A 19368-nucleotide genomic window follows, 5' to 3' on the forward strand; every position below is an offset into this window, starting at 1 on the left:
TGCAAAGGAATGTTGTCTTCTCCAAAGAAGTTATGCTGGGAAGACGACATTAAATTTAAGGATATTTGTCACTGTTCAAAGTGTTTTTGCAACTCCTTTTTCTGAAACTGTCCTTAGATTTATTTTTCATTCATCATGTCTAGTTAATTTTATTATTCAAGGATTGAGCTTATTTTAAAAATAGACTTCATCAATTTATTAGCAGACTTAATTATAAGTAAGCTTTGGATGTTTACAAAAATCAAACCTACTGTTTAAGTATTACAATTTGCCATAATTGACATTTAAAACAATATGATAGGGGCTTTGATGGCAATTCCACAAAGATATCTTGAGCAATCAATAGAATCAATGTACAGTTTTCCAAAGTCACTACTTGGAAGTGGACAAGACTTATTTATTGGTTTGAATTTCTTGTATTTTTAATAAATGATTGTAGTTACGTGTCATCCAGGTAGATTGACTGCAGTGAAGTAACAACTGGAAGAGTTCTTTGCTATGTTGTGTGTGCATATATATGTGTGTGTTTCTTTTAGCTTCACCTCTTCTAATTCCTGTTCATGAAGAAGAGAACAACCATTTCACTCAGCACCTTCCGAAAGATCAGGATTCAACTGAAAACACAAAGAGAGAGAACGAGAAAGAGAGAGTGATAGAGAATGAGGGAGAGGGTGAAATAATCAAAATGAGGAAGTGATTCCTCTAGTTATCAGAAACAGGAGCAAAGTAACAATGGCTGAAATTCACCTCCCCATGGGGGAATGAATCATCAAAATAACCGGTGGAAAACAAGGTTGTGCAACCTTGACCAGCGTGTGTCACCGGCTGGTGGAATTTTTAGAAAGGCAGCAGTTTGGGTTCATCACTGCGGTTCGTGATTGCACACACCTGTTTGGGGCATGGATTTTGCAACCCCCCAAAAAGGGGAAACTGAACTCGCTGCTCCTCCCGAGCTGTGCAAAAAAGCAGAAAACCACAGCTGCTCTAGCAGTTAACAGATATCAGTAAAATACCCATGTTACATAATTAAGGATAACGTTCTTGAAGCATATGGGCTGGAGGTATTATACTCTCATTAAAACTTTAGGTAGGAAACAATTTAGCATATTCTCACACATTTCTAAGGTTGAATTCTATAATAAATGTTTGTAATTAGGCATGCTCTAAACAGTTTATTAAATAATACATGAAGAAAATGGCTGACGAAATATAGATGGTAGTTCTGCGTTTTGTGTACAGTGACACAGAGGCATCAAGATAAGACATAAGAGATTTCTTCTCATTGACTCGATAACGAGTCACCTTGGGCAGCTTAAGTAAGCTGGGAAGAGGTTTCCTTTGTCAGACCAGCCTATCTGTAATCTTAAAGAAGCAGGAATCGATGGTTCTGGATGGTTTTCTTTTAAACCACATTATATGCAGCAGTCTTTGAACTCCTTCTCCTGAATGGGAAGAGGTGCTTTTGACGAAAGCAATATAAAAAATCTCATGTATTTTATTTTGGCAGGGATAGATCAGCTTCACGGGGTATCACAGAGGTGGATAGAGCCAAACAAGACCCAAATCAACATTTTGAAAATGACAGCATGGCCAGCAGGTGCTGTTATATATAAGTGGTTGAGGAAAAAGGGAGAGAAGTCTCTTGTAAAACACCAAGGCAGGTGTTGGCTCCCTGGGAAGTTGTAGGAAATGTGTCTCTGAGATGATGTTAGATGCAGGAAAGAAATTTTTTTAGTTCTGCAGCCATATTTGATTTTCAAGCCAGGTGATTATTGGTCAATAATTCTTGCCTGAACAGAAGAGTGTGGGATCTATGAAAAATGAGCTTGGAAGTGCCCAGGAGGTACCCAAAACAAGAAATGAATGCTTGCTCAAACCTTCCAGGTCTACTAGGTATTTTGTTTTCCAATGCACACAAATAAGAAATCTGGTAACAGAACAATCATGAAATTTGGAATGCCTTCTAGAAAATACTTAGGGAAACTGGGCAAGGTTGACATGGCTTTTACTGATTTGTCTGCTTAGTAGGTAATGGGACTGCCAGTCTGGCCGTTTGCATTGGCAATAAATCACCACTAGACATTTTATTTAAAAATTGGCACTGGCTTGGGGGAGGTAAGGAATTGTCAATTTGCTTTTATTTTGAGGCCAGACACAATCATAACACACTCAGGTCACCTGGAAACCTCAGCACACATGGAGAAGCATGGCTCAAGTCTCGGTGGCTGTATTTTTGCATTCCTGCAAAGTGCAGGGCTAAACCAGAGTCTGGGGATGCTGACCAGAGAGATTCTGAGAGTCTGGCACAGCTTGGAGATACCTCTTCTGGAAACCAGGTTGGTTCTAGAGTTATGAGATAGGAAGGATTTCATAGTTATGATATAGTAGGGAAAATTTGGTGACTTTTTTTTCTTTTATTGTACAGAGTGGGTTCCACAGAGCCATGCATAGCACATAACTAGTACATTCAAAACATCACTCTAATATTTAAGAAATGGGTAACTATTTTTGTATCTACCTTATTTTGCTTGGAAGTTAACTTTTAAATTTGTGATAAATTGAGACATCATCTGGAGAGAAAAATACAATACTGAAGTAAGGACTCCTGGAAACATCAACTTCATTTGAGCAATGACAGATGCTCTGTTTTTGAAAATCACTGTAATTAAAAGTTGATGTAATGGGAAGAAGGAAACAAGTTACCTTGGACTCCTATAGTTACTCTATTGGAAATGGTTGAAATGAGTCCCCTTGCTCTTATCTGTTTCCCGATTTCTTGAATATTCATCAAAACCTCACAACATTCCTTCATACATTTTTGGATTTAAGTATATCCATTTTGAAAATATAAATGTTAGTGTCTCAGGACAAGAGTATTACTGATACATTGATTCACCAAATTACCAGGCTTTTTTCTCTGTTTTCATATGATATTTATAAATCTTAATTGTACCTCATATCTTTACCATGCAAACTATTAGAAAAGATCTGGTTTAAGATAGAGATGTATTGATTTAACCATGACCTCATGAATAATTCCATTTGTTCACTTTCTGGAAATACCCAGTTTGCTCTTTTTGCTACAGATATTTGAATTGGATTCAACCTGTCCATCAGAGATGTTTTTTCCTCTCGCCTGGATTTCATGTATGTAATTTTGTTATCAAAATCTACCAAAAAGTAGGAAAAATATGCACCCTAATTTCTGCTTAGTGAAGTCATTCAAAGTGATATAAAATGACAAGAGCGAACAAGGAAATCACTCCAGTGATGTGCTGAAGCACTTGGCAGTTTTCCTTGTATTTGGGACATGAGACTATTTAAAGATATGGGGCATTAATTACTCATAAAAACTTGAAGCATCATATATCTGACCTGATAGGACTTTTCTTGTTTGTTTAAAAATACATAATGTCAGATCATTTAGCAAATGTTTACAAAAGTAAATATTTAAATATTCTGTTATAAATTTAATGGGACCCATATATCTTAGATTGCAATGTCCTATAAGATGTCTGCTAGCAAATGACAACATTCATAAAACGAAAAAATAAAAAGAAAAGAAAAAAAAAAAAAAAGAGAGAGAAATCCCCCAAAGCAGTCACTTAAAAAAAAAAAATACCACAATTCTGCCAGGTTGAGTACATCCAGTGCCTGCACTAAATGTCACGTTGGCAAATCTTCACTCAAAAAGATCAAGATGCAGCATATATGAGACTAAGGAAGAAATAAAGTGCCTAACACCTCAAAATATCTTGGGTAGCCTCCATAATGATGCAAGTAATTAGTAGGTGTTGAGATTTTTTTTCATTTTAATTTGCCCACAGGTAGTCATTGAACAGTATGTTTTGTAGAAGGCAAGGTAAAGATTTTCATCTTGGCATGTGTTTGCAAAATTTGTTTGGATTTAATATACACACTAATTTGGGCAGAAGTTTTCCAGTCTGGATTTATCATACTTGATGGCCCTGAAAGCTAATACGTAAAAGCTTACAAGGTCCATGAGCAACGAATCCTGCAGATTTCCAGCTAACCTGTTAATTCCAGGGTAGTTCAGCTTCAGGGAGCCCTGGTGGTGCAGTGGTTAAGTGCTCGACTGCTAACCAAAAGGTCAGGGTTTGGACCCACCAGCTGCTCCGTGGGAGAAAGATGTGACAATTTGCTTCCATAAATATTAGAGCCTTGCAAACCTGATGGGGCAACTCTACTCTGTCCTGCAGTGTCACTGTGAGTCGGAATCAACTTTGAAGACAGTGGGTTTGGTTTTCATTTTTTGGGTAAAGCTTCTAGTGTTTACCTTTATTATTTCTCCTACTGTTTGAGAGTTACTATGGGGCTTAAGTTATGTGTGTGTATGTGTGTGTGTGTATATTTGTACTCGAGTGTGTGAAGGAAACATTAACTCCGTTTGTGGAAATCATAGTTCTAATGTTATTTTCATTGTTTTGTTAAAGACACTTCTTTCTTTTTCATCCAAAATTTAGATGTGGATAAAATAGTTGGCTTACATAAAATGTATTGAGATATGAGAATTAGTGGGGATAAAAATGATTCAGGGGGAAATAGTATATTTTTTAGAAGGTATCTTATTCTCAAAGAAAATAAAATGTTATTAACGTTCATTGAGTTCTTTAAGTACAAAAGGGCACGTGCACACACATACGTTCTTTCACTCCTCACTCACTTGCTAACTCAAGCAAAAATAGTCTCTAAGGGAAAGAGATGCAACACGGGTGCCAACTTCCCCAATATACCCAAGAATTTCTTTATTTAGAACCTCTCGTGCTATTTTTTTTTTTAAATCTCTGGAATCCCAGGGATTTTCCCATCCCTGTACATGCTTGAGACGTTTCAGAGTATGGTAACCCCCTCTTGGAATCCTCTGACTCTTCTGGTTTATTTTTAAAATGTGGGCAACGTTAGTACACAGAGAAGTGACTGTTCCTATAACAAAGGCGAGTGAGATTCCCAGCCTGCATAACAATACTTCTGAAGATCATTGTAGGGTAGAGAGGCCAACACCATGAGCCACCAAGGCCTCCCATTAAGGAGTCCTTGGAAATCAAGAGATTTTAATCAAGATTTAAAATCAAGACCATTCTAAGAAGGTGGGGATAGCATGCATTGCAACATTGAGAGAACGCTTAGTGCAACTCTTGGATGTTCATTATATAACAGTTGATCTTTGCCGAAAACCCAAGATATAATAAATGTCTAATCTTTTCTTTTTTCAAATTTAACAGATACAGTAGAACGGAATTCGGTAATAAATTTGCTTGCAACACAAATAATGGCAACTTGGCTCTTCTTGGGCCAGACTGTAATAATCTCTGAAGCAATTATCCTAGTATTGTCCCATGCACTGTTTGTGTGAAACGACTGATAGATGCATTTAAAAAATATATCATATTTGCATATGCATTTCTGATATAAACATTCCTCCTTTTACAATAGAGCACAATGTGCAATTACAGAACACTCCTTTCACTTTTGAACGTCTGAGTCTGAGACTCACACAAACCACACTTTTGTTTGACTTCAAAATGTGGGTGCCAAATGAATCTACTGCACTAGGCTTATGAACACTACCGCAACTGTGCAGCCACTATTTCTCTACTGGGAGAATTGTTTCGGCAGATAAACCATCTGGCTTGAAACACAGCCCTCTTTGAAAATATTCCCCATTATGTTAACTCTGAAACAATGTGTACAACTATGCTCCAGTGGAGGACATGGTTAACAGAAATTCAATGTAAAACAATATCTGCTCTGTAATCTTTGGCTAAATGTAAAAAAAAAAGAGGTAATCGAAATGCAAGATTTTAATTCTTTATAGAGTCATTGTGGATGTGGCAAAAGATGAAGAAAATTCAGGAAAATATTTAATAAGGAACTATAATGGGAGAACGTTTAACATAGTGACTCTTTCCTTTAAGAACGACCCATGAAAAACGTGGCTCCTTCTGTTATAAGCATTGTGAAGATGGTACATTAATGCTTTGTGTTCATAATTTCCTTTTTACTAAGTATTATTAAATATGGATTGATTATATATGGTAGGAGAATTGTCAGAAGCTACTTTTTATAGAAAAAGAGCCTGAAATGAACTGGGTTCTTCAATATGATTTATGAGTCAGGGACACTGCTGGAAAACTAAAATAAATTTTATCAGGTAGAGAATATTAATTTACAGTAGGAACAGTTAATAACTATAACTATCTAGAAATCTAGAAGAAATTCTATAGAGTTTTAGGAATTCAAGCCAGTAATGTAACTGTTACGGAAGGAAGCTAAATAGAAACGGGATTTTTAAAAAATATATTATTTAGGTTTGAATCTACTTAGAATGATGTTAAAGTAGAAGACTTGGATGAAGTTATAGGAAAGCTGAGCACACCTGAGCCTATTAGATCTGGAAAAATCTTTGGTGGGAGCATTTGGGCCATTGGTTGGGGTAATTGTAGGAGTGGTCAGAATATTACAGAAATGAAGTAAAATTGAACTAAGTCCTGGTAATTACTACAGAGTATGTGGAGTGAGAGAAAATCTTAGTGAACAGAGCTACTGGGTCAATTGTTGGCAAAGATTGATGCCATATGATGAGAATTCCCTTGAGGCTAAAAGAAAATGGTATGTATAGGGAAACACGGATTTTTCTCGTTTGTTACAGAATTGCCTCATATATCAGAGACTCTCAGTTTTGTTTTTTTTAGAGAAATAGAATTTAGTCCTGGTTACTTTGTCCTTCTAGGTTCTTTCTTCACCACTCTTTGGGTTTAGCTATGCAAACACACATCTCTCAACAAAAACCTCAATTTTAGACCTACAAGGAACCATGCTGTTTATTTTTTTCTAGTATTTTTACAGATGAGGGAACTAAAGTTTATAGAGTTTAAATCACCTTTTCTTTCATTTTAGACAAAGAACTTACATTAATCACAGGCTTCATTCCACATGCTGTTCATCCAAGGTGATTACTGAATAATGGTTTCCAATAAAGAAATTGAGGCCCAGTGAATCACATGAGCTGACCAAGAGATTCAGGAGCATCCTCATGGAGGACTAACCCACAAGATACGAGCTACTGTAAGTACAAGTACCAAAACCAAAAACCAAACCTGTTGCCATCGAGTCGATTCTGACTCATAGCGACCCTATAGGACAGAGTAGAACTGCCTCATACGGTTTATAAGGAGCAGCTGGTGGATTCGAACAGCCAACCTTTTGGTTAGCTGCCGAGCTCTTAAAATACGGGATAAAACAAAAACAAAAAACAAACCCGTTGCCATCGAGTCACATTCCAACTCACAGTGAACCTATAGGAGAGAGCAGAACTGCCCCATGGGGTTTCCAAGGAGTGGCTGGTAGATTCGAACTGCCTACCTTTTGGTTAGCAGCCAAGCTCTTAACCACTGTGCCACCAGGTGAACAGAAATCTGTCCCTAAGTGGGAGGAAGGCACTTTTGAGAGAAAGGCTGGAGAGCAGGAGAAAAAACATTTGGTCCTCGTTATAGAATTAAATGGCATGTAGTTAGTGAGTGGAATATATGTTAATCTGGATTTATTTATTTCCTCACAATCATTTTAGAACAAAATATACAACGGCCTAACACATGGGGGGCAATATCAGGTTGAAATCTACCTTTGTTTCCTTCTGAAGAGGAGGTGCAACATAGATTTCCTCTGTGCTGGGAAATGCGCTATGAGGTCCTAAAAGCGCCGGGATTTTCTCAGTCCATTCAGGGCCATTAGCTGGAGCAGGCACTCTATTAAGTTATATTGTGTCTATGTTTATGACTAGAAAGTGAACTCTGGATTATGTCTCTAGCAGGAAAAGAACAATCAGCAAATTAATGTACTGGACTTCTATGAAGTCTTCTTTGGTAAAGGTTAATTATCACTCTAACACTTTAAAGGTCTGCTGTCGCGAGTAGAGTACTTAACACATAAGCTTGTGTTTGCATTTCCTAATTTTTTTTCCCCCACCAGAGATCTAGATACACTGTCATGTGGTAAGGATAGATTTTTCTGGGGTGGAAATTGATACATTGTTAGATATTAATGGGCCATTTGATTTTTTTTTTGCTCTTTCTTCATCTGCAATTATATAGATGATCTGTGGTGTGTGTACTTGTGTGTGTATCAAATTGCCAAGGCTCTCAAAGATTTAACAGAAACATTTATATATAGAACACAGAAGATAAAATTTAAGTAATTGTTATTGGAAAACAAAGACAATGTGACTTGTCTCAAGGGCTATTAGAATACGACAAGGCAAATATTTGATGATACATACATAAAATTGAACTTCTCTATGTCTTTGGTTAGCAGTTTGAGTGAAGAAGTTTTAGCCTTGAAAAGGCATTTATGCCTACTGATCATAGTCCCAAAAATGGGATTCTGAGGAAACCTGAGGAGTTGTCCCCACAGGGCTAAGTAAGAGGACAGTGGTGAATGATTTACTTGTTTGCTGCCTTGCACAATTCTTCAGGTAGATCATGTCTCCTGACCCTTCAAAACTTGACAAAGAATATTCAGTGAAGCAGAACCAGGTAGGTTACCTCCCTGTCTTAGATGAAAAAACAAAACAAAACAAAACAAAAAACCCGCAAAATCCAGCAATCCACAGCAGACTTTATAACCTCATGGTCAACACTGTTGACTCAAGTAAATTAAGCAAGAGTTGAGGTTTAAAAAAGCACGAAATGAAAACTAACCTCACTAACTGCACTGAGGTGCCAGAGGTGTCCGTGCTTAGGGCAGGTAGTAAGGTAGATTAATAACAGGCCCCTCCTAAGAAGGTTTAGGTTCTTACTGTCAGAGGGTAATAATTAATGATCAAATGTTAATGGAGATACTGGGCTGTTGATGTCATTAATTCAGCTCAGTGGAGCCAGTTCTGCCTAGGATCTGCCACAGCTGTTACTGTGCTTGCTTAATTATTCCAGTGCCTTTGGGCTCTTTTTCTTTCATTTTTTTCTTTACCCTTTTTTCCCCCTACTAACTATAGGACATTATGTTTTCACTGACGCAGAATTATGAAGAGTCTCCTGTTTTCTTGGCAGAGCCGGGCCAAAAATACGTGAAAACCCAAAGGCAGCAAAGGAGACCATAACTTTTTACTTAATGAAAAGATGGAAAATGCTGAAGAAAGGCTATCTTTACACAGACAGATTGTGCCGATATAATTTTTGGGTTCTTTAAGGATTTGGATGTAGAAAGTGAACTCTAAGCTGTGTAAAATGTCAAAGTGCTCACCCTCTCCCACAATCAAACAAAGGGAATACAGAAAGAGTGGCACAACAGTGGTGTTAAAATATAATGCCATACAATCAGTCATCCAAGAAAGAACCAGAAAGTTAGCTTTGCTGGGCAAATTGAGGCAAGGAAAAACACAATGAGGGAAATGCCACTACCATTAAAATTCAGCTGTAGGAGTGTATGAATTTGCCTGGTGTGCTTTCAGAAACTTCTTTCATTTCTTTAACTTTGTGTCTCTTTTGTCTATCGCATTGCTTAAGTTTAAGGAAAACCATTCTTTGCTTTGTAAATACCGTTTGGATCTCCCTCCCCTGGCCTGGCTTAATAGTCACCACATTACTCACTTTACTGCTTTTAAATTGGAATAGGGTGTTTATTTGGTTTTTAAAAGATCTCCACCTTTCAAAATGTATAACTAAAAAGACAAACAAACAAAAACAATTTCCTTGCTTTGTAGGTGTATGTTCCCAGTTCTGATGGGTGTTATAATTTCAGACTCGTTCAGAGTATCTTGAGCCTCAATGCTGGAATGCTGTTTGACTCACTTCCAAACTGAAGAGCTTAAAAAAAATGTGAAGCACTACAACAATTTTAAATCTCTCTCTATGCTGCACATGGCAATTTAAAATAATTGGAGCGCTTCAAATTTTTATATGCCCTCAAATTTGGAAGTGACTGGTTCTGAGCATGTGCAGTACACAATGATTTAAAATGGTTAGAGTCCCTCAAATTTATTGTTAAGTGTTTCAGCTTGAGAGTAATAAGAGAACCTGGACTTCGGCAGTTAAAGGTGATTTAAAATGATTGTGGTATTCAGATGTTTTAGAGGTGATCTGAATTCCGGACACAAAATTCTGTGTACATTTTTAACTCATTGTTAAAATAGGCTCATTTTTTTTTTTTAATTCAAAAGATATCATTAGTCCACCAGAAGAAGCGTTTAAATAAACCGCTTAAAATGCACCGTAACAGAATTTTGCTTTCGTTGCTATAGTCCCCACTGATAACCTGAATATGATCATGATTTTAAAGCCAAATGCCAAGATTTGGCAAGGAAAGAAAACTATTGTTTTCTAGTTTGTGCATGGAAAAGAAATGTATTCAGTTAGAAACACCTGATGCACTCTGGTGACAATCTGTCAAGTCAGTAGTCCATCCGTGGAAACTATCCTGTTTTTGATTTAAACAACAAGGAGTTGTTTGAACTATTGCATAAATCATCACTTCTAATGCATTGTCAAATTTATTTAAATATTTCAAATCAAGTGTTTTTATTAAAGATTATTTAACTTAAAAATTCGTATCATTTAATTTATGAGATGAAATATATCTACTTTGGTGGCTATTGAACCAAATGTGAAGGCATATAATTATAAAATATACAAGATGGAATCCTCAGATGATGTACTCGGTTGCTTATGGGTCATTCAACCTTCCTCAGATCTTTTACCAAAGGATATTCTCTGAGCGGGAACATTTAAACTTGCTGAGTTCCCTGATGCCGAGATTCTAACGTGTAAGGTAGATTTATAGTTCAAAAGTTAATACTAAGTAAGAAGGAATCTGGTCATTAAAAGTCAGCTAAAATTCTTAACATGTTTTATTTGTACCTTTGAAAGCCACACAAAAACTCTTTTACTTGATTTAAATGAAAGTGACAAAGGTGAAATTCCAGCATATTTCTCAGTCACTTCCCTTCCTCAGTAAATGTTGCCATTTTGATAAAAATTAGGATAAGTTGATTGTGGATTTGATTTTTTTAAACCCAAACCTGAAGTTGGAGTTTGAAATATCCTGCCACATGCAAACCATCTAATCTTATATACTAACTTTATGAATCTTTGTATTTATATTAAGCAGAAATTTAATAAGCTTAGAAATAGAAAATGCTAATAATAGAAACTATGTTGTTTGGGATTGGAGTAACCCCAGGGATTTAGAAACCCTGTAGTCAACCTTTGCCCTCACATTTATTATTAGTTTTTAAAGTCTGTAAAATATGTTTATATATTTTTAGTCTCCCCTCTTACATTGCTCTTTTGTGATGAATTTTGATATGCAGAAAAAAAGCTATGAAAACTTGTTCAATTATTTCTGGTTGTGCTAAATTAAGAATGTGTCAGTGGACGAGTGTTTTGCTATTAACGAATTGAATTAAGCTTTATTTAGGTCACAGGTAGAATGAGCACAATTATTTCAAGGTAGCCTTTGTTGAACACATAAGAATGCCTGGAAATTGCCAAGTTCTAAAGCCTGGTTTCACCAAAATTGTGTCCTTGCTTTAGCTATATCAGTTTGAGAATACATAGGAATTGGAAAGTTTATTTGGAAAGACTAAAGTTACTGTTAGCTCAGTAAACCCATTCAAATAAACATCTGATATGCATTGATACATCTTTTAAAATAAAAAATGCTCTTTTCCATATTTTAGTATTGCCTACAGGGATAGCTGGTTTTGTTTGTGAAACAATAAGGGCATTAGTAACAATTTAAAAAGTAACACACAGAATCTATAACTCCTGGTCTTGAGAGATTGTTAAAGAGGTTTCTCAAGTTAAAACTCACTGTCCTTTATAATTATTTTCCATTTTAGAGAAATATCAGGTTATCAAATCTATCACAGACAAAATAAATTCCAGGAGAAAGAAAAAGGATCATTTAAAAAATAGAACCATAAAAACTCAAAGAATGATATAAATTGTATGTGTTTGCTCTGTAGGTATAAAACGACTTTTAATTATAGAATATCTAAGAGAAATGATCAATAGATTTGACCTCATAATAATAAAAAAAGGTCACTTCCATACATCAAAGATACCAAAATTAAAATACAAATAGCAAATAGAGAATATTCCTATACTTATCACATATGAGTTAATATCTAAAATATAAAAAGATTTCATCTAAATTTATGAAAAAAAGTTAACATCTCAATAGATAAAGAGGAAAGAGTAAAAAATAGACAGTGAAAATAAAGAAAATATAATGGCTTACTTATGGAAGTAAAATATAATGAAATATATTTAATATAAGATATAATAAAGACTAATATAAGATAAAATTTCTTAACTATAAATATTAAAAATATTTCTAAAAATTAGTCATTCATTCAATACATGTTTCTGAATGTCTTCAGGGCTCTTTACCAGGTCCTTAGGATACTGGATGAACAAAACATAAATACTCCGTAGTCCGGAGAGTCTTTCAACTTGGAGAGGAATAGGGAAAATTTAGCAGGCAAGCACAAGATAGTGTGATGATTGTTTTAATACCTAAAGAACAGGGGCTACCTAATCCAGACTTGGGGTGTGAGGGAAAGCCTCTTGAGGGAAGTGAGGCTCAGGCCCAAAAATCTAGAGTCATTCTTTCCTCTCTGCTTTTTCTCATGACTCTCATCCAAATCCCTCAACAAATTCTCTCATCTCTACCTTCAAAATATACTGAAAATCTGGCCCTTCCTCTGCCTCCTCATTTGAATCATTCTGGCCCAAACTGGCATCAATCCTCTCCCTGAATATTGTAATGTCTTCCTAATTGGTTTCCCTGCTTCTACTCTTACACTCTAGATTCTGTTTTATACACAGCTGCAAGGTAACTGTAACCTGTGCCATATTCTATAACTCTTCTTATAACTCTCCAGAGCTTAATATCTCATTCAGAGTAAGACCCAACGTCTTTCCAAAACCTTCAGATCCTACATGATTTGCCCCAGGAACCTGACTGACCTCATCTTTTCTTCCATCCCCTCAGTGCCTGACTTCAGCAATTCCATCCTCCTCTTCCCAAACACACAAAATGTTCTCTTACCTCATGAGAACGCACTGTCCTCTTGACTAAAAATATTTTTATACCAAATACATGCATGGCATTGCTTCCTCACTTCATTCAGTTTTCTGCACAAAGATCACATCATCAGAGGCCTTCCTTGATAATCTTGTCTAAAATAGCCGTCTCTGTCTCCCTCTATGCATTTAACTTGTTTTACCTCTTTTCATGTGTTTTATCACCTCTTGACATACACTTACTTGTTCATTATCTGTCTGCTTTACCTAGAATGTAAGATTATTGAGGTTAAGGACCATATCAGTCAAGGTCAATCAGAGAGGCACAACCAGTAGATTTTATTTAGATGATTATGGGGGCTGGGTAAGCAAGTCTGAAATCCGTAGGGTAGACCTTCAGGAAAGGAAGATCACAGGCATAGATACTATTTACAACAGTCTCTACAATTCTTCTACATAAAATATCTGATATTCAATTAAAAAATTCACAGGACACACACACACACACACACACACACACACACACACACAAGCAAGAAAAAAGCAAGCCATTGTCAAGAGATAAAACAATTAACAAAATCAGAATTAGAGATGACACAGGCATTTGAGCTATTGGAAAGATTTTAAAATAACTATAACCTTAATGTTAAGAAACTAGTAGAAAATGTAGACAGTATGCATAAACAGTGGGAGAATTCAGTAGAGAGTGAAACTAAGAAAAACTCAAATGGGAATGCTAGAAATAATAATTAAAAAACTTGTATCTATCTTAGTCTGGGTTCTCTAGAGGAACAAAACCAATGAAACGTATTGTCTTAGGCTGAGTTCTCTAGAGAAGCAAAACCAGTGAAGTGTTTATGTATATATAAAGAGATTTATCTCAAGGAAATGGCTTACATAGTTGTGGAGGCTCACAAGTCCCAAATATGTGGGTCAGGTGTCAGGCTGGAGGTGTCTCCTGACTCATGTGTTTGCAGGGACTAGGGACTGATGAACTCAAATCAGCAGGTCAGACAACAGGCTGCTGGCCCACAAGACTGTGAAAGCTGGCAAATCAGGTCAGACAGCAGGCTATTGGCTAAGTGTCAAGAACCGGAGGTCAGATGATGATGAGCCAGTTGCAGGATCCAGAGCAAGAGCAAGTTTTGCCAGAGCATCCATTATATATTGGATGTTGGTTACACCCTCAAGGAAACTCCCCTTACGTCAGATATTTGAGTAAGGCAGTGACTTGAGTAAGGGCGTGACCTGACTTGAGTCACATCCTTTATTAAGTGTGGATTGTGACCTTGATTAGAACGGCCTTGATTAGTAAGCGGGTGACTCAAGATACATCTCACACTAATCCTACCTCATTAACATATAGAGGTTTAGAATTTACAATGCATAAAATGGGGATAATTACACAATACGACAAAATGGAGGACAATTACATCAGATCACAAAATGAAGGACAATTACACAATACTCGGAATCATGACCTAGCCAAGTTGACACATAACATTAACCATCACACACACACACACACACACACATATATATACAGAGAGAGAGAGCGAGAGAGAGAGAACAGAAATGGCTCACTCAGTTGTGAGGGAAAGTCCCAAATCTGTAGATCAGACTACAGGCTGAAGAATTCCACTGGCTCACATGGTTGCAGGGACTGACGAATTCAAAACCTGCAGTTCAGGTGACAGGCTGGAGGCCTCTGCTGGCTTATGTTCCAGGAACCGGATTCGGACCCCAAAAAAGATTGCAGGATCAGAAAGACAGCAAGCTTTGCCAGAACATTGGTTTATATTATGGATGCAGGCCACACCCCCAAGGAAACTCTTTTTCCAATTGATTGGCTACTCACATCAGATCACAAAATAGGAGGAGATACATAGTTTCTGCCAAACCACCGAGAATTATAACCTAGCCAAGTTGACACATAATATTAACCATCACAATATCAAAGATGAAGAATTCCTTTGGTAGGATCATCAGTATACTGGACACAACTGAAAGAAGACACATTGAACTTGAAGAAGGAGTAACAGAATTTATCCAACCTGAAACACAGAGAAAAAGAATGAAAAATAAACATAATCGAACATCTAAGTCAAGAGAAAGATGTGGCAGTCTGCTTCCATAAAGATTTCAGTCTTGAAAACTCTATGGAGCTGCTCTATCCTGCCCTATAGTGTCACTATGAGTATGAATTGACTTGACAACAATGGGTTTGGTTTGGGTTTGAGCATCCAAGGTCTGAAAGCAATATTAAATGGTCGAATGTTAAATACAACTTGATAAAGATAAACAATGTCACTAAAATCTATACAAGAAAAAAGGAACTGTTGATAATTGCTATGGCATATATAATTTTGAAACAATAGCAAAAAATAAAAAAATGAAATATATGTATGTATGTAAGCATATATGTGTATAGATATGTATATGTGAGTATATATGTGTGTATATACAGGTGTATGCATATGTATATGCATCTATGTGACTGTATGCACATATATTCATATATATAATAAAGCACACAGAGGGCACAGTTATGGATATTTCTTAGACATAATCAAAGACCCTCTGGGATTGGTTTTCTGGGCTTGAAGAATTGGGACCAAATCTCATGGAACATCCCAGTCAATTGGCATAATATAGCTCTGTTGAATAGAAAAATCAATGACAGACATCTTACTTTGATTTTAAGGTTTTTCTTATCTATGAAACCAAATATTAGCCATAAAAAGCCTGACCCAAACTGCAAAAGCCTGCCAGACACTGCTCTATGTTGTTAGATGCCGTCCAGTCGGTTCCAACTCATAGTGACCCTATGTCGAACAGAACGAAACACTGCCCAGTCATGCGCCATCCTCACAATCATTGTTATGCTTGAGCCCATTGTTGCAGCCACTGTGTCAATCTCTCTCTTTGAGGGTCTTCCTCTTTTTCACTGACCCGCTACTTTACCAAGCATTATGTCCTTCTCCAGGGACTGATCCCCCCTGATAACATGTCCAAAGTATGTGAGATGTAGTCTCGCCATCCTTGCTTCTAAGGAGCATTCTGGTTGTACTTCTTCCAAGACAGATTTATTCATTCTTTTGGCGCTCCATGGTATATTCAATATTCTTCGCCAACACCATAATTCAGAGGCATCAATTCTTCTTTGGTCTTCATTATTCATTGGCCAGCTTTTGCATACATATGAAGCGATTGAAAACACTGTGGCTTGGGTCAGGCACACCTTATTCTTCAAGGTGATATCTTTGCCTTTGAACACTTTAAAGAGGTCTTTTGCAGCAGATTTGCCCAATGCAATGTGTCTTTTGATTTTTTGACTACGGCTTCCATGGGTGTTGACTGTGGATCCGAGTGAAATGAAATCCTTAACTTCAATCTTTTCTCTGTTTATCATGATGTTGCTTATTGATCCAGTTGAGAGGATTTTTGTTTTCTTATGCTGAGGTGTAATCCATACTGAAGGCTGTAGTCTTTGATCTTCATCAGTAAATGCTTCAAGTCCTCTTCATTTTCAGTGCTCTATAGCAGTGTAAATTTATCTTAGCCTGCTAGAAAAGGGTAGTTATCAAACCATTACGTCCTAATTTAAATCTCAAAAAAAATCTCATTGCTGCAGGTGGGTGAAGAGCCAAATTATCAGCAGCCAGGCCAGAAGCAACCTGATATCAGTTCATCTCAGTAAAGGGTGAAGGCAGTGTTCAGTCAATCATGTTAAGATTAACCAATGGTTGATCTTCTCTATTTCTCTCTCCTCTTTATAAGCCCCATTGTACCTATCTTCTTTGAACCATTCACTTTTTCTGGAGACAAAATGGTCTCCCTATATGCATATAGAATAACTGCTCAGAATAAACTTGACATTCAAAATTCAGTGAGTTTTGATTTTTTTTAACAGTTCATAAAGTTATGTTCTACATCCTAGTTTGGTGAGTAGCATCTGGAGTCTTAAAAGCTTGCGAAAGGCCAACTAAGATACAGCTATTGATCTCTACTTATCCAGAGAAAGAAGAAAACCAAGGACTCAAAGAAGAAACTAGTCTACAGGACTAATAGTCGACATGAACCACGACCTCATCTACCCTGAGACCAGAAGGTACTAGGTGGTGCCCGGCTATCACTACCAAACATTTTAATCAAGGCCGCAATAGATGGACCCTGATAGAATAGGAAAAAGCATGGATCTGAACCACAAGTTTCTATAAAACAAAACAAAACAAAAAACCAGACTTACTGGACTGCTTGGGACTGGAGGATTCCCTGAGACTATTGCTCTGAGATACCCTTCAGATTCTGAACTGAGACTAAACCCTGAGGTCACCTTGTAGCTAAATAACAGATTGGCTCACAAAATATCACCCATAAGTACTCTGCTCCTTTAAAAAATCACCTATATGAGACCAAACAGTCAACAATTACTTTAAAACAAAGATGAGAATGTAAGGGGACAGGGAAACTATTTCTGTTCTGGCTGTTCCATTTTCATTAATCTAATGAGAATGTTCGCGTGTTGTGAAGAATGTAACCAATGTCACTGAACAATTTGAGTGGAAATTGTTGAATAGGAACCTAAGCTGCTGCGTAAACATTCACCAAAAATGCAATAAAATATTATTAAAAAAAAAAGAGGTCAAATGTTATGCATAATTGGAATATCAGAAAGAGAAAAGAGAGAGAATGGGGCAGTAGATACATTTGTAGAGATAATGGCTGAGAATTTTCAAAAAATAATGTAAGAGATCAAATTATAGATAAAAAAGCTCAAAGAATGTGAGGCAGGATAAATACCAAAACAGAACTAAACTAAACCATACCTAGAAACATTATAGTGAAAGTGCTGAAAATGAAATACAAAGAGAAATCTTGAAAGACATTAGAGGAAAAAAACACCACATACAGAGGAACAAAAATAAAAACTATACCAGACTGTATGTCAAAAGCTCTGTAAGCAATAAACCAGTAGATAAACATCTTCAAAGCTCTGAAATAAAAAGAACCTGTCAAGTCAGAATTCCATACTTGGAAAAATATCTTCCAAGAATGAAGGCAAAATAAGAGACTTTCAGACAATAAAAAGCTCAGAGAGTTTGTTGCCAACATAACAGTACTATAAGTAAATAGTGGAAGTTCTCTAGGTAACAGGACTATAATACCAAATGGAAATTTGTGTCTACACAAAGAAATAAAGAGCAGAGGTAATGAGAAAAATTAAGATAAATATAAATTTTAAAATATTTAGTCACGAGAAGGCAATTGACTGCCAAAAGAAAAAAATATATAAAAATGTTTTGCTGGATGTATAAAATATGTAAAAATAAAATGTATGACAAAAATGACGCAAAGAATTAGAAGAGGAATTGGAAATACATTGCTGTAAGATTCTTACAGTAAATGTGAAATGGTATAGTATTACTTGAAGGTAGACTGTGACAATTCAAAAACGTGTACTTTAAAGGAAAAAGTGGTATCAGTAATAATCCAATAATGGAGATAAAATGGAATCATCAAAAATAACTCAATTAAACGAAAAAAGGTAGGAAAAAAATAAAAAGGGAATAAAGAACAGTTTGGGCGGACAGAATACAAATAATTAACAAGATGGTAGATTTTAAACCAACCACATCAATAATTATATTAAAAATAAATCATCCAAACATCTCCACTTAAAAGCTTGATTAAACGGAAGACTCTATTATATGTTCTTTATAAGAAACCCACTTTACATATAAAGATGCAAATAGTTTAAAAGTAAAAGGGTAGAAAAAGTTTAACCATGTAATCTCTAATCAAAAGAAAACTGGGGTGGCTATATAGACGTCAGAGAAAGTATAAGTTAATATGCTACTTAATGGTAAGAGACTGAATTCTTTACCCTTAAGTTTAAGAACATTGGGCAAATCTAGTGCAAAAGATCTCTCTAAAGTGTTAAAAAGCAAAGATGTCACTCTGAGGCCTAAGGTGTGCCTGACCCAAGCCATGGTATTTTCAATCACCTCATATGCATGTGAAAACTGGACAATGAATAAGGAAGACTGAAGATGAATTGATGCATTTGAAATATGGTATTGGTGAAGAATATTGAATATCTCACAGACTGCCAGAAGAATGAACAACTCTGTCTTGGAAGAAGTACAGCCAGAATGCTTCTTAGAAACGAGTATGGTGAGACTTCATCTCACTTACTTTGGACATGTTATCAGGAGGGACCAGTCCCTGGACATCATGCTTGGTAAAGTAGAGGGTCATCAAAAAAGAGGAAGACCCTCAATGAGATAGACTGACACAGTGGCTGCAACAATGGACTGAAACA

The 19368-nt window shown here is 36.3% G+C and overlaps 1 long non-coding RNA gene across 2 annotated transcripts in view; it reads left to right on the forward strand.

Annotated features, from left to right (window-relative positions):
* Window positions 1-19368, forward strand: part of LOC111820307 (uncharacterized) — a 142021-nt gene that overhangs the window by 106584 nt on the left and 16069 nt on the right. For both annotated transcript variants that reach the window (XR_002823862.1, XR_002823861.1), the window contains exon 2: window positions 6919-7086. This is a non-coding gene — a long non-coding RNA (uncharacterized LOC111820307). The remainder of the gene's footprint in view (window positions 1-6918; window positions 7087-19368) is intronic.

Source organism: Trichechus manatus, unplaced genomic scaffold, assembly GCF_000243295.1.
Source record: "Trichechus manatus latirostris isolate Lorelei unplaced genomic scaffold, TriManLat1.0 scaffold00033, whole genome shotgun sequence".
In the NCBI taxonomy this organism is placed as follows: Eukaryota; Metazoa; Chordata; class Mammalia; order Sirenia; family Trichechidae; genus Trichechus; species Trichechus manatus.